This window comes from Phyllobates terribilis, unplaced genomic scaffold (genome assembly GCF_046119375.1).
Source record: "Phyllobates terribilis strain yellow unplaced genomic scaffold, ASM4611937v1 Scaffold_4__5_contigs__length_816908805, whole genome shotgun sequence".
Classification (NCBI taxonomy): Eukaryota; Metazoa; Chordata; class Amphibia; order Anura; family Dendrobatidae; genus Phyllobates; species Phyllobates terribilis.
The window spans coordinates 678,729,923-678,743,421 of NW_027362764.1; the positions used below are offsets into that span (position 1 = coordinate 678,729,923).

Below are 13,499 nucleotides of genomic sequence, written 5' to 3' on the forward strand. Positions count from 1 at the left end.
TAGGCCTATTGGTTTGAAATCGATACAGAGGTTTTTGGGTTTCGCCAATTATTACAGAAAATTCATAAAAAAAAATTCTATTATTGTCAAACCGCTGACCGATCTCACCAGGAAAGGTGCTAATGCGGTTCAGTGGACTTCTGAGGCCATTGAAGCTTTTGTGTTTCTAAAGGAGAGGTTCACCTCTGCTCCCATCCTTATGCAGCCTGATGTGACTAAGCCGTTTTTGGTTGAGGTTGATGCTTCTTCGGTGGGGGTTGGTGCGGTGTTGTCTCAGGAAAACAAGGATGGAGTACATCCTTGTGCCTTTTTTTCAAAAAAATTTTCCGAGACTGAACTTAATTACGATATTGGAAATCGGGAATTGCTGGCGATTAAACTCGCATTTGAACACTGGCGTCATCTCTTGGAAGGTGCTGAATTTCCCATTCAGGTTTTCACTGATCATAAAAATCTGATCTATCTTGATGCTGCCAAGCGCTTGAATGCCCGTCAGGCTAGGTGGGCACTTTTTTTCTCGCGGTTTAATTTTTCCGTTACTTACATCCTGGGTACCAAGAATGTTAAAGCGGATGCTTTGTCTCGCAGCTTTTCTCCCATGGTCGGTGTTGAGGAGGAAGAGGAGTCCATTTTACAAGAAGGTGTTGTGATTGCTGCTTTGGACTCCGTTTTGGAGGATGAGATTCTTAAAGCACAGGAGAATGCCCCATCTAACACTCCCCATGGGAGGTTGCTTGTGCCTAGGACCTTTAGGAGAGATTTGTTTGTTGAGTGTCATGAGTCTCGGTTGGCAGTAGAGATGAGCGTTGTTCTACTCGAACTGTTCGCCAATCTCAAATTCGAGCTGTTTTGGGCGGTGTTCGAGCCGGTCGGCGAACACGAACAATTTGAGAAAAATTCGGCTGTTCGAGGTTATGTTCGATAACTGTTCGTGCACCAAAATCATAACTGGATTTTTTCTCAGTAATGATGAAAATTAATGTTAATACGCAGTTTGAGTGTACAGCGGGGCGGGCTGAGGGGCAGGGGATGGATCTCTGCAGGAACAATGAAGATCTCCATTTTTTTTTCTCTTTCCCGCATTTGCAGTGGGGAGGTGCAATCTGTCAGCCTATCAGCAGCGCACACACGGAGCGAAGTGCTTTTTTTCACACAAGCAAGGGCATGTGTGATTGGCAGTGTATGTCACATGTCCTTGCCCTATAAGACCAAGCCATTTTCCCCGTCGCCACCATTTTCTCACTGCTGCAGCTGCGTGTTAGACGGCACCGCTGTTGCTGTGTGCGCTATACCTTGTTAATTTCAAGCCAATTTTCGCACAAATATACAGATAGCTTGGGAGTAGGGAATAGTTGTGATTGCAGTCCTTTTAAGGACTAGGTTACAGCATTTCCTACGACTTTTATCAGGCAGGTCTGTGCTCTTAAATAGATAGATTGTGGGAGTAAAGACTAATTGTAATTGGAGTCCTTTTCAGGACTAGGTTACATGAGTTCCTATCAGTTTTTGCCAGGCAGGTCTGTGCCAGTGCTGTGCAAGTTTTTTTCACAGCATTTGGCTGAATCTAGCAAAGCTAATTCTTTTTGGCCTATTGCAGAGTGTGTTAGTCAGTGGAGTAGCCTATCTGTGTTGCAAGATATACCACCTGTGTATAGAATACCAATTTTTTTACTGCACCTAGTGAAGTAAAATCTTTTGGGCATAGCATCATTCTATTAGTCCATCTATACTGACCTCCATCAGGTTGCAAACTGAATATAATTTTTTTCTGCATCTAGCTCTGAAAAAATATTTGGGCTTCTAGCAGTGTGTGGGACTTGGTCTATTAGTCCATCTATACTGACCTCCATCAGGTTGCAAATTAAAAATAATTTTTTTCTTCATTTAGCTCTGAAAAAATATTTGGGCTTCTAGCAGTGTGTGGGACTTGTTCTATTAGTCCTTCTATACTGACCTCCAGCAGGTTGCAAATTGAATATAATTTTTTTCTGCATCTAGCTCTGAAAAAATATTTGGGCTTCTAGCGGTGTGTGGGACTTGGTCTATTAGTCCATCTATACTGACCTCCATCAGGTTGCAAATTAAAAATAATTTTTTTCTGCATCTAGCTCTGAAAAAATATTTGGGCTTCTAGCAGTGTGTGGGACTTGGTCTATTAGTCCATCTATACTGACCTCCATCAGGTTGCAAATTAAAAATAATTTTTTTCTTCATTTATCTCTGAAAAAATATTTGGGCTTCTAGCAGCGTGTGGGACTTGTTCTATTAGTCCATCTATACTGACCTCCATCAGGTTGCAAATTAAAAATAATTTTTTTCTGCATCTAGCTCTGAAAAAATATTTGGGCTTCTAGCAGTGTGTGGGACTTGGTCTATTAGTCCATCTATACTGACCTCCATCAGGTTGCAAATTAAAAATAATTTTTTTCTGCATCTAGCTCTGAAAAAATATTTGGGCTTCTAGCAGTGTGTGGGACTTGGTCTATTAGTCCATCTATACTGACCTCCATCAGGTTGCAAATTGAATAAAAAAATTTTCTGCATCTAGCTCTGAAAAAATATTTGGGCTTATAGCGGTGTGTGGGACTTGGTCTATTAGTCCATCTATACTGACCTCCATCAGGTTGCAAATTAAAACTAATTTTTTTCTGCATCTAGCTCTGAAAAAATATTTGGGCTTCTAGCAGTGTGTGGGACTTGGTCTATTAGTCCATCTATACTGACCTCCATCAGGTTGCAAATTAAAAATAATTTTTTTCTTCATTTAGCTCTGAAAAAATATTTGGGCTTCTAGCAGTGTGTGGGACTGGTTCTATTAGTCCTTCTATACTGACGTCCAGCAGGTTGCAAATTGAATATAATTTTTTTCTGCATCTAGCTCTGAAAAAATATTTGGGCTTCTAGCGGTGTGTGGGACTTGGTCTATTAGTCCATCTATACTGACCTCCATCAGGTTGCAAATTAAAAATAATTTTTTTCTGCATCTAGCTCTGAAAAAATATTTGGGCTTCTAGCAGTGTGTGGGACTTGGTCTATTAGTCCATCTATACTGACCTCCATCAGGTTGCAAATTAAAAATAATTTTTTTCTGCATCTAGCTCTGAAAAAATATTTGGGCTTCTAGCAGTGTGTGGGACTTGGTTTATTAGTCCATCTATACTAACCTCCATCAGGTTGCAAATTAAAAATAATTTTTTTCTGCATCTAACCCAGCCAATAGTTTTGGCCTAATACCACAGTTTGGCCACTCAGCTCTGCTCGGTTACCATCCATTGTTTTTTTGTGCAAACAACTCCAGAGTTGTGAATTAGTTAACCACCAAAATGAGTGGAAAAAGGCCTGCTGCTGGTGGAAAGGGGAATAGGCGTGTTGGGAAGGGGAAAAAAGGTTGTGTCCGTGGGGTAGGTGCAGAAGAAAGACCATCTTCCAGCCAAACTAAAATGTCTACTTCTTTTAGCGGACAATGTGATAAGATCCCTTTCTTACGGCCACGCCAATCGCTACAAATTCCAGATGAGGCACAAAAACAGCAGGTGCTTCAACGGATATCAAGTGCTCCTTTAAGTGGGCTCTCCTCCACATCAACTTCAACATCACAAATACTCCAGTCCTCAAAGGTGTCACCCAAATCGCACTTGCTTCCTCACAGCTCCCAAATCTCCAGCTGCCCGTCTGAGTATGAGGTAGAACAGATGGTTGAGTCTGCAGAGCTGTTTACTCATACTATAGCCTGGGAATCAGAGGTCGACTCCAGCGCTTCTGTGAATCCAGACGAGGAAATGATCTGCACTGATGCCCAGAATCTTTATGAGTCGGATCCAGGACCAGACGCAGAAGGTTCTGACCATAATGTAGACCCTCATTCCCAAACTGTAACTCCTGTTGGTGGAGACAATGAGGAAGACGATGATAAGACTCAAATACCTGATTGGAGCGACAACTTTAGTTTTTTGTCAGGGCAGGAACAGGTTGGCTCTGAGGACGACGGGTGTGATAACGCACAGGGTGATGATGATGAGGTCGGAGATCCCACTTACTGTCAACCCACAGTCAGCCAAGAGATGAGGTCAGCAGAGGAGGTGGAGGAAGATGCTAGTGACGACGAGGTCAGGTTGCGCCTTCCTGGACAGAGACGTAGTACTGGAAGCACGTCAACAACTGCATCCTCAAACACAACTCTGCCTCTCACCACAAGTCGTGGTGGCTCTTCAGGTCGCATGGGTGCTAAGCCTTGCATAGCCTGGGCATTTTTTCAGATCGATAAAGATGACCCAACTCGTGTTATCTGTAACATTTGTCAGCAAAAGCTAAGTAGAGGCCAAAAAATACATAGTTTGAGTACTTCATGCATGAACCGGCACATGGACATGAAGCATAAGTTGCAGTGGGAAGCTCAGTGTGCTACAATGCGGCCTAGCCGGCCGGGCCAATCACCGTCTGCCATATCTTGTGCATCCACGGCCTCTTCATCCTCTGTGACTGGGGGGACAGCAGTCACACCTGTTTTGGGGCGCAGACCTGCCACCTCTTTACCCGCAACAGCCAGCGTGATTGGCAGGTCATCATTTTCTTTGGAGGTGGTAACACCAGCTGGTGTTGAGCGCTGTCCGACATCGATAGCACCACCTTTGGATCAAGGCAACCTAACATGTCCGCCTGCATCTTCCTCACAGACCGGCAGTTTGCCGGGGACACCCTTATCAACCCCGTCTAAGCACAATAGCCAGCCCTCGGTCCCTCAGATGTGGACAAGTAAAAGACCATTTCCTCCTAGCCATGAGAAAGCTAAGAGGTTGAATTTCACCATCTGCAAGCTCTTGGCTACAGAAATGCTGCCTTTCCGCCTGGTGGACACAGAGGATTTTCGAGACCTTATGTCCGTCGCAGTGCCCCAGTACCAGATGCCCAGTCGGCACTACTTCTCAAAGAAAGGTGTGCCTGCGCTCCACCAGCATGTCGCACACAACATCACCGCTTCTTTGAGAAACTCTGTGTGTGACAGGGTGCATTTCACCACAGACACTTGGACGAGTAGGCATGAACAGGGGCGTTACATGTCGCTGACTGGGCACTGGGTAACTATGGTGACAGCAGGACAAGGGGCTGCTGTCCAAGTCTTGCCGTCCCCACGAGTTGTGCGTCAATCCTCTTTATGTCAAAGTTCCTCCACTGCTTCTGCCTCCTCAACCTCCTCTCGGTCTTCCACCTGCACCCAAAGAATGTCTGGTCATGCCACAAGCTTTCTAACTGCGCAGAAGGGATCCTGCACACCTCCTTACTATGCTGGCAGTAGGGCTCAACGTCATCAGGCGGTTTTTACATTGAAATGTCTGGGAAATGTGAGTCACACAGCTGAGGAGTTGTGGTCAGCTCTGGAGAACCAATTTCATGAATGGTTGTCTCCACTGGACCTGAAACCAGGGAAGGCCGTGTGCGACAATGCTGCAAACCTGGGTGCGGCCCTTCGCCGGGGCAATGTCACACACGTGCCTTGTATGGCTCACGTGTTGAACCTGGTTGTCCAGCAATTTTTAGCCCACTATCCCAGACTAGATGGCCTTCTGCAGAGGGCACGGTCGCTGTGTGCTCACTTCCGCCGTTCGCATCCCGCAGCTCAGCGACTTACATCTCTACAGAAGTCGTTGGGCCTGCCACTTCACCGGCTAAAATGCGATGTGCCTACCCGATGGAATTCAACTCTGCACATGTTGCAGCGACTGTGGCAGCACCGACAAGCCCTGGTGCAATACGTTCTGACGTATAGCCTGGGCCAACGAGATTCAGAGGTGGGGCAAATCACGCTGGAGGAGTGGTCTCAGATCAGGAACCTATGCACCCTTCTGCACAGTTTTGAAATGGCGACGAAGATGTTTAGTGCTGACGATGCCATTATCAGCATGATTATTCCGGTGATTTACATGCTGGAGCACATGTTAAACAGAATTCGGAGTCAGGTGGTGGCACAAGAGGAGGTGGAGGAAGTAGAGGAGGAGGAGTTGTATGCGGAAGGGCTAACATCTGCAAGGTCCAGACGGTCGGCAGCACCAAGGCGGCAGGCATGTGAGGGTGGGGGAGATGGTTTTACCAGGGCGCATGGTAGCAGCCAAACTAGTGAGGAAGGTGCAGGAGCCCAGGAAGAAGTGGAGGACGAACTGATGGAAGACTCATCAGATGAGGGAGACCTTGATCACATTTCTGTTGTGCGAGGTTGGGGGGAGAGGACAGAGGAAGGAAGCATGATTGTTACCTCGCCACCAACACAACAGGGACTTGGTGCTCCTGGATGCGCAACACACATGAGTGCCTTCTTGCTGCACTACCTGCAACATGACCCTCGAATTGTGAGAATTAGAAATAATCCTGACTACTGGGTTGCCACACTGTTAGATCCCCGGTACAAAAGTAAATTTGCAGAAATTATTCCTGCCATAGAAAGGGATGCACGCATGCAGGAGTATCAGCAGAGACTGTTGCAGAATCTTACATGTGCTTTTCCACAAAATACCAGTGGTGCACGTAGTGAATCTCACAGTTCCAACTTGCCAACCGTGGGACCGTCAAGTGTTCAGCACTCAAACCGTAACAGAACCACAGTATCTGCTGGTAACATCAATTTTGCGGAATCATTTCACCACTTTTTTAGCCCATCCTTTGCAAGGCCACAGGAGACAAGAAGTCTGACACATAGTCAACGCCTAGAGACGATGGTACAGGAGTATCTCCAAGTAAACATTGAAGCCACGACTGTGTCACTGGACCCTTGCTCTTTTTGGGCTTCCAATCTGGATAAATGGCCGGAGCTAGCCACTTACGCCTTGGAGATCTTGTCATGCCCCGCAGCCAGCGTTCTGTCTGAACGTGTGTTCAGCGCTGCTGGTGGTGTGCTGACAGATAAGCGCACGCGGCTCTCCACTGATAATGTAGACAGACTCACGTTCATAATGATGAACAAATCATGGATCCGAAACGACTTTTCTACCCCTGTGTCATCCTGGGGAGAGTAAAAGCTTGATGATTGGTTAAAATCACCCTACCAACCGTTTTAAGCTTTCAAATTACTAATCATGTTTATCTGTATCTTGACTGGAAAATAATTTGGGCTTTGTAGCAGTGTGCAGCACTGATCCTATTAGGCCATCTATAATAAGCTTCACCAGATTTAAAATTAAAAATAATTTTTAGCTGCATCTAGCCCGGAAAATAATTTTGGGGCTCCGAGATGCGCAAGACACATAAGTGCCTTCTTGCTGCACTACCTGCAGCATGACCCTCATATTGTCAGAATTCGAAGTAATCATGACTACTGGGTTGCCACACTCTTAGATCCCCCAAACTTTTCGATCAACCTTTTCATTTTAATAAAGACCAAAAAAATGGTCATTTTTGAAATTATAAGCATTAGCAGGTTGTTAGAAACTGAAATCAAACAGTTTTCAACTCAAAACTTTATTCTAGGTGATGTTACATTTTCACATAGGACCCCTTGTTCAAAAGGAGCTTCTGAACTCTCTCGTCCATTGAATTTGTCAGGTTTTGGATGGTTTCTGCTTCAATTGTTTTGCATGAGGACAGAATACCCTCCCAGAGCTGTTGCTTAGATGTGAACTGCCTCCCGCCATCATAGACACTTCTTTTAATGATGCTCCAAAGGTTCTGAATGGGGTAGAGGTCAGGGGAGCATGGGGGTCACACCATAAGTTTGTCCCCTTTTATGCCCATATCAGCCAGAGATGCAGATGTTTTATGTGCAGCATGAGATGGTGCATTATCATGCAGAAAAATGATCTTGCTGTGAAATACACGGTTCTTCTTCTTGAACCATGGCAGGAAGTGCTGTTTGAGAAAATCCACATACATTATGGAGTTCATCTTTAGCGCCTTCAGGGATCCTAAAGGGGCCGACAATCTCTCTCCCCATGATTCCAGCCCAAAACATTACTCCACCTCATCCTTGTTGGCGCTGTAGCCGTGCTTGCGTGGGGTGTCCATCAACCAGCCATCCTCCACTCCATTCATCTGGACCATCGAGCGCTGCACGGCACTCATCCGTGAACAAAACAGTTTTGAAATCAGTCTTCATGTAATGTTTGGCCCACTGGAGCCGTTTCTGCTTGTGTGAAGTGGATAGAGGAGGTCGACAGGATGGCATATGCACAGCTGCAAACCTCTGAAGGACCCTGCATCTTGTTGTTCGGGGGACGTTGGAGGCACAAGCAGCTTCAAAAACTTGTCTGCTGCTATGACAAGGCTTTTTTGCCGCTGCTGTTTCAACCTGACGTAATTGCCTGTAGGAAAGAGTCCTCAATTTGCCCTTATCAGCACGCACACGTGTGTACTGTGAATCAGCTACATACTTCTTGATTGCCACGACACTTCATCCTGATCATCGCACAATGTTGATTGTAGTCATGCCTTGACCTAAACACTCCACAATTTGTTGCTTCTCAGCAGCCGACACATCCTTTTTCTTTCCCATTTTGGCAGAAAATGTAGGCTGCTTAATAATGTGAGAGAGCCTTCTTAAGTAGTCTTGCCTTTCATTGGACACACCTGCCAAACTAATTAGCACAAGTGTCTGCAATTGCTTACAGTGATATAAAGAGCCCTGACACACATCACCATCAATGAGTTTAACTGACAAACAAACAAATTCTTCCCTTATCACTCCTAAACACTTTTTGCATAATAATTTGGAACGCGGTGTACATGTGCTTTTCCACAAAACACCAGTGGTTCACGTAGTGAATCTTACAGTTCTAACTTGCCAACCGTGGTCTGTATGGAATTGTTCAATAAAGGGCCCAAAATTAAGATAACATAGATGGGAGAGGTCTCTATGAATAGGAATTCCTAAGTATTTGATACCCTGTGAGGGCCAGGCAAAGGGAAAGTTGGACTGGATGGAATCCTATATGGATTTAGGGAGGGAGACATCGAGGGCCTCAGACTTCGCTGCATTGATTTTAAAATTTTACCATGTAACAAAGTGATCTATTTCAGCCATAACAGCAGGGATGGATATATGTGATTGAGTGATATATACTAGGACATCATCAGCAAATAGAGAGCACTTGTACTCAGTGCCTCCCACCTCAATCCACCTAATATTGGGGTTATGGCGAATTGATGAGAGCAGGTGCTCCGTCACTAGGATGTATAAGAGAGGGGACAGAGGACATCCCTGCCTTGTCCCATTGGTGATTGTGAAGTGATGAAAATGTTCTGACGCACCCCCTGGGCCTTGGGACACCCGGAGCCGGACCCTTTTTGGTGGATGCTGGTGGTTGTAGTCTTCGTGGCGGCGATCCGGTTCCGTGGCTCAGGGCGGTCAAACCAGTGGCGGAACTATTTATGTGGTTTTGATGTTTAAATGTCCGACTACGCCACCCGTGGATTGCGGTCAGAGTGAACCGCCGCTACAGGGCAGACCGCTAAGGCTGGTGTTGTGGGTGCAGCAGAGCGTAGCATAACTCCCCACGGGAGGAGTATAGCCTCAGGGCAGTGTATGCGGAGGATGGGGGTGATGGTGCAAGGCAGCAGCAGTAACGACACGGAGTCAGTGATGCAGTTCAGGGCCTTTACTCACAGTTCTTATTATCCAGACCACGTCTGCAGGTAACGGCTGCCCACGTCGTACTGTGCTCACCAGGTGAGGGGCTCAGACAACTCCCAGATAACTTTGGAGCGCTTCACAGGACCCCTTTTGTGTGTCCTTTGTCTGGCCTTTCTTACCAACACTTCTGTCCGGCTGCCTCGGGCCTCCTCTTGGTAAACTTGGCGCCAGTTTCCCTGACCCTATGTGGTGCCTTCCTAGCGGGTGGAGCAAGGGGATGCGCCACATAAAATGTCAGAGCCTCCGGTTTCTAGCTGAGAGTCGTTTCCTGCCTCCACTAGTTCGGGGACCGGTCTCCCCCTTTGGCCTGACCCCTCCACGCAGGTGGATTCGGGCGTGCGGTGGCGACTCGCCCGTCCGCACCCCTGGGATCCCTTCATTCCTCGTTCCTGGAGCCTTCTCCGCTCCTCTTCCTTCCTTCTCCCTCTTGCAGGCCTGGGCCTCTGTTACTAGGCCCGCCTCCGGAGCAGAGCTCATGCAGAGCCCCTGCTCCCTGCCACTTCTGCTCAGACTTCTCTGCACTGAACTAAGATGGTGCCCACCTTTTATACTCCCTTCTCAATGCACCCAGGAACTGCTTCCTCCCTGCTCCTGCACTGCAGGGTTCCCCTTCCTCAGTGTTCCCTCCCCCCACTCCAGCCAGGGACAGGGACTGTCGTGCCCATCTCAGGGGCATATTGGTCGCCCTGCCCCACGGCAATGTGGTGTAATGCATGCAGGTGTCGGGTCCTGATCCACACTCCATCCTTATCTGAGAGTGAGATATCACACCTCTGGGTGAGGTGCAATACGTCTGTAGCAACCGAGCCCTCGGTGCTACAGTTCCATTTATCTTCAGCCTAGGTGACGTATTGTGATACAGGGCCGTGATTTTGGCTATAAAAGGGTCCCCTAGACCCCTACCCCAAGCTTTTTAAGAGAATCATATATGGCGTGCCAGGAGACTCTATGGAATGCTTTCTCAGCATCCAACGAGAGTATCTACTTACAAATTTTTAACTGCATCTAGCCCAGGAAATACTTTGTGCCTAGTAGCAGTGTCTGCTAGTCAGCGGATTATCCCGGCTGTTAAGCAAGCTACACCACCTGTAGTTTGGACACTTAATTTTTTCAAAGGAAATGCTTCGGGACCATGGGATACTTAGTGAAGAGCATCAGGAGGCACCCCAAGGCATAGGGGCTGGGACTGGCACTAGGATGCCTTGCGGTGGACAGCCGAGCTCGATCCTTATAAAAGCTTTTTAACTGCAGCAGCTTTAGTGGACGCTACTGGAGCTGGAATTACGCGGCTGCTGGCATGAGACTTGCCCTCCAATAGATCCTTGTAAATGGATTTAAAGTGTATTCATTCAAATTAGAGGGACAATTTAAATTAAAAAGCTTAGAGCTGCCTCCACCACAGGGGGGCTCTCTCGACCCACCAGCGGACAGGCACCAGTATTGGGAGAGGGGGGCTGGCCGTCAGGGTTCACCGCGGCTCTGGCACAAACCCGGCGACACGGAGGTGGCACGGGCAGGAGCGGACTGGCCGTCTCGGCTTCTCACTTTTTGGATTTTAGAAGGGCATGACATGCCTATATCTGTGTCTCCCCCTCCTTTTACTCCTCCACCTCTTTTCTTTTCGCATGACTATATGTACTTGTCACTTTTCCATGTGTTAGTTGTGTCTTCTGAGCAGATTGTCAGCTTTTGGACACCTTTGAAGGTGTTTTCTATGTGTTTCTATGTGTTTTTGTTTGCCTGCCATTGTTTTTAACGGTGTTCGAAGGTGTTCGACGAACAGTTCAACGAACAGTTCGGCGAACACACGGGTGTTCGACGAACCGAACCGAACTCGAACACTACGAGGGTGGCTCAACACTAGTTGGCAGGTCATCCAGGAATTTCTGAGACCAAGAGAATTGTGGGTCGCAGTTTTTGGTGGCCTGGATGGCAGAATGAAGTCATTAAGTGGGTGCGCCAATGTACTGTGTGTGCAAGATCCAAGTCTTCGCATGCTCCTGCTGCGGGGTTGCTTTGCCCTCTGGAGGTTCCTAGTGCACCTTGGACACATCTGGCTATGGACTTTATTACTGACCTTCCTCCCTCTGAAGGTTTCACGGTCATCTGGGTGGTCATGGACCGTTTTAGCAAGATGTGTCACTTGGTTCCCTTCATCAAACTGCCTTGCGCTAAGACACTCGCTAAGGCCTTTGTCAAGGAGATTGTCAGACTACATGGTGTTCCTAATAACATTGTTTCTGAAAGGGGACCTCAGTTCGTGGCTCGTTTTTGGCGTGCCTTTTGTGACAGGTTGGGAGTTCATTTGTCGTTTTCATCCGGATATCATCCTGAGTCTAATGGCCAGACAGAAAGGAAGAACCAGGATGTTGAGCAGTTCTTGCGTTGTTTTGTGGCAGACAATCAAGAGGGGTGGTCTGAATTTCTGCCACTTGCTGAATTTGCTCTTAACAACCATACATCCTCTTCTGCTGGGTGTTCGCCTTTTTTTTGTTGTTCTGGGAGACATCCGTCTTTTGGGTCATTTTCCAAATTGGTTTCGGCTGTGCCTGAGGAGGATAGTTTTTCCGGTGATTTGGAGAGAGTTTGGACGGATGTGCGTGGTAATCTTCAGGAGGCTAACAAAAAATCTAAGAGGTACTTTGATAGGAAACGGCAAGAGGTTTTGTTTGCGGTTGGTGACATGGTTTGGTTGTCCTCTAAGAATCTGCGATTGAGGATTCCTTCTAAAAAATTGGGTCCCAAGATCGTAGGGCCCTTTAAGGTACTTCAGATAGTTAACCAATCTGCTGTTAGGCTGGAGGTTCCTACGTCCTGGAGGATTAATACAGTGTTTCATGTTTCTCTGTTGAAAAAACCTGATGTGTCGGATGGTGACGCCTCTGCCACTGTTCCTCCGGTGGTGGAGGACGGGGAATATGAAATTTCCCGCATCCTAAATTCTAGACGGTATAGAGGGAGTTTGCAGTATCTCGTCGCTTGGAAGGGTTTCGGACCTGAGGATAACTCATGGGTGAGAGCGGATTATGTTTCTGCCCCCAGACTTGTCCGAGCGTTTCACAGGAGGTTTCCTGGTAAGCCTGGGCCTGGGGGATCCGGAGGATCCTCTTAGAAGAGGGGGTACTGTTACAACTCTCCTGTTAGTTTTTTTTTAGTTTGCTGGTCACATGACCATTTTGTCTATTTAATCCGGCTCCGCCCTCCTGGCTTTGCTGGACTTCATTTGTATTTACTACTGTTGAGCTAGCTTGTTGCTCTGTTGCCGTTCTCTGTTAGTTTTGCTAGGTCTTCTGACCCCTATGCCTTTTTGTTGTGTGTTTGTCTTTGACTGCTACTATTTCTGCTAGGAGGTGTCCAACTTTTCCCAGTCCCTAGATCTTGTAGGGATCCCTCCCTCACATCTATAGGTCTGCGTTCAGACTAGCCGAGGACTTTAGCGGGTCTGATCGCAGGATCAGGTTCCCCGTTACATCGTAGGGATCTAGTTTAGTTCTATTGTAGGGATAGATCTCCTTTCTTTCCATACTCTCTGTAGCAGATCATAACAAAGCGATCCTGAGAAAGGCTGGCCGGGCGATGGATCAAGCAGCGTCTACTGGCCATACCACCTTGGATACGCCCGATCTCGTCTGATCTCGAAAGCAAAGCAGGGCTGGGCTAGGACAGTACTTGGATGGGAGACCTCCTGGGAACACCGGGTGCTGTAGACCATTTTGATGACATTTTGCCCTACTGCCCAGCTCGGCTAGCATGGAACGGCGCCTTGCCGGACACCGACCTTAAGTAACTTAGATGATGGAAGCCCCAAGGCCTCTGAGCCAGTTGGCAGCTAAGTACGCTACCCCGCCGCCTTCACGCAGGCTTGACACCGAGCTCCTTGCCACGG

The 13,499-nt window shown here is 47.3% G+C and overlaps 1 non-coding gene across 1 annotated transcript; it reads left to right on the forward strand.

The window, feature by feature from the left end:
• Nucleotides 1-13,203: 13,203 nt before the first annotated feature.
• Nucleotides 13,204-13,323, forward strand: LOC141267028 (5S ribosomal RNA). Its single transcript, XR_012321047.1, has one exon. It is a non-coding gene; the product is annotated as a 5S ribosomal RNA (ribosomal RNA).
• Nucleotides 13,324-13,499: the final 176 nt, after the last annotated feature.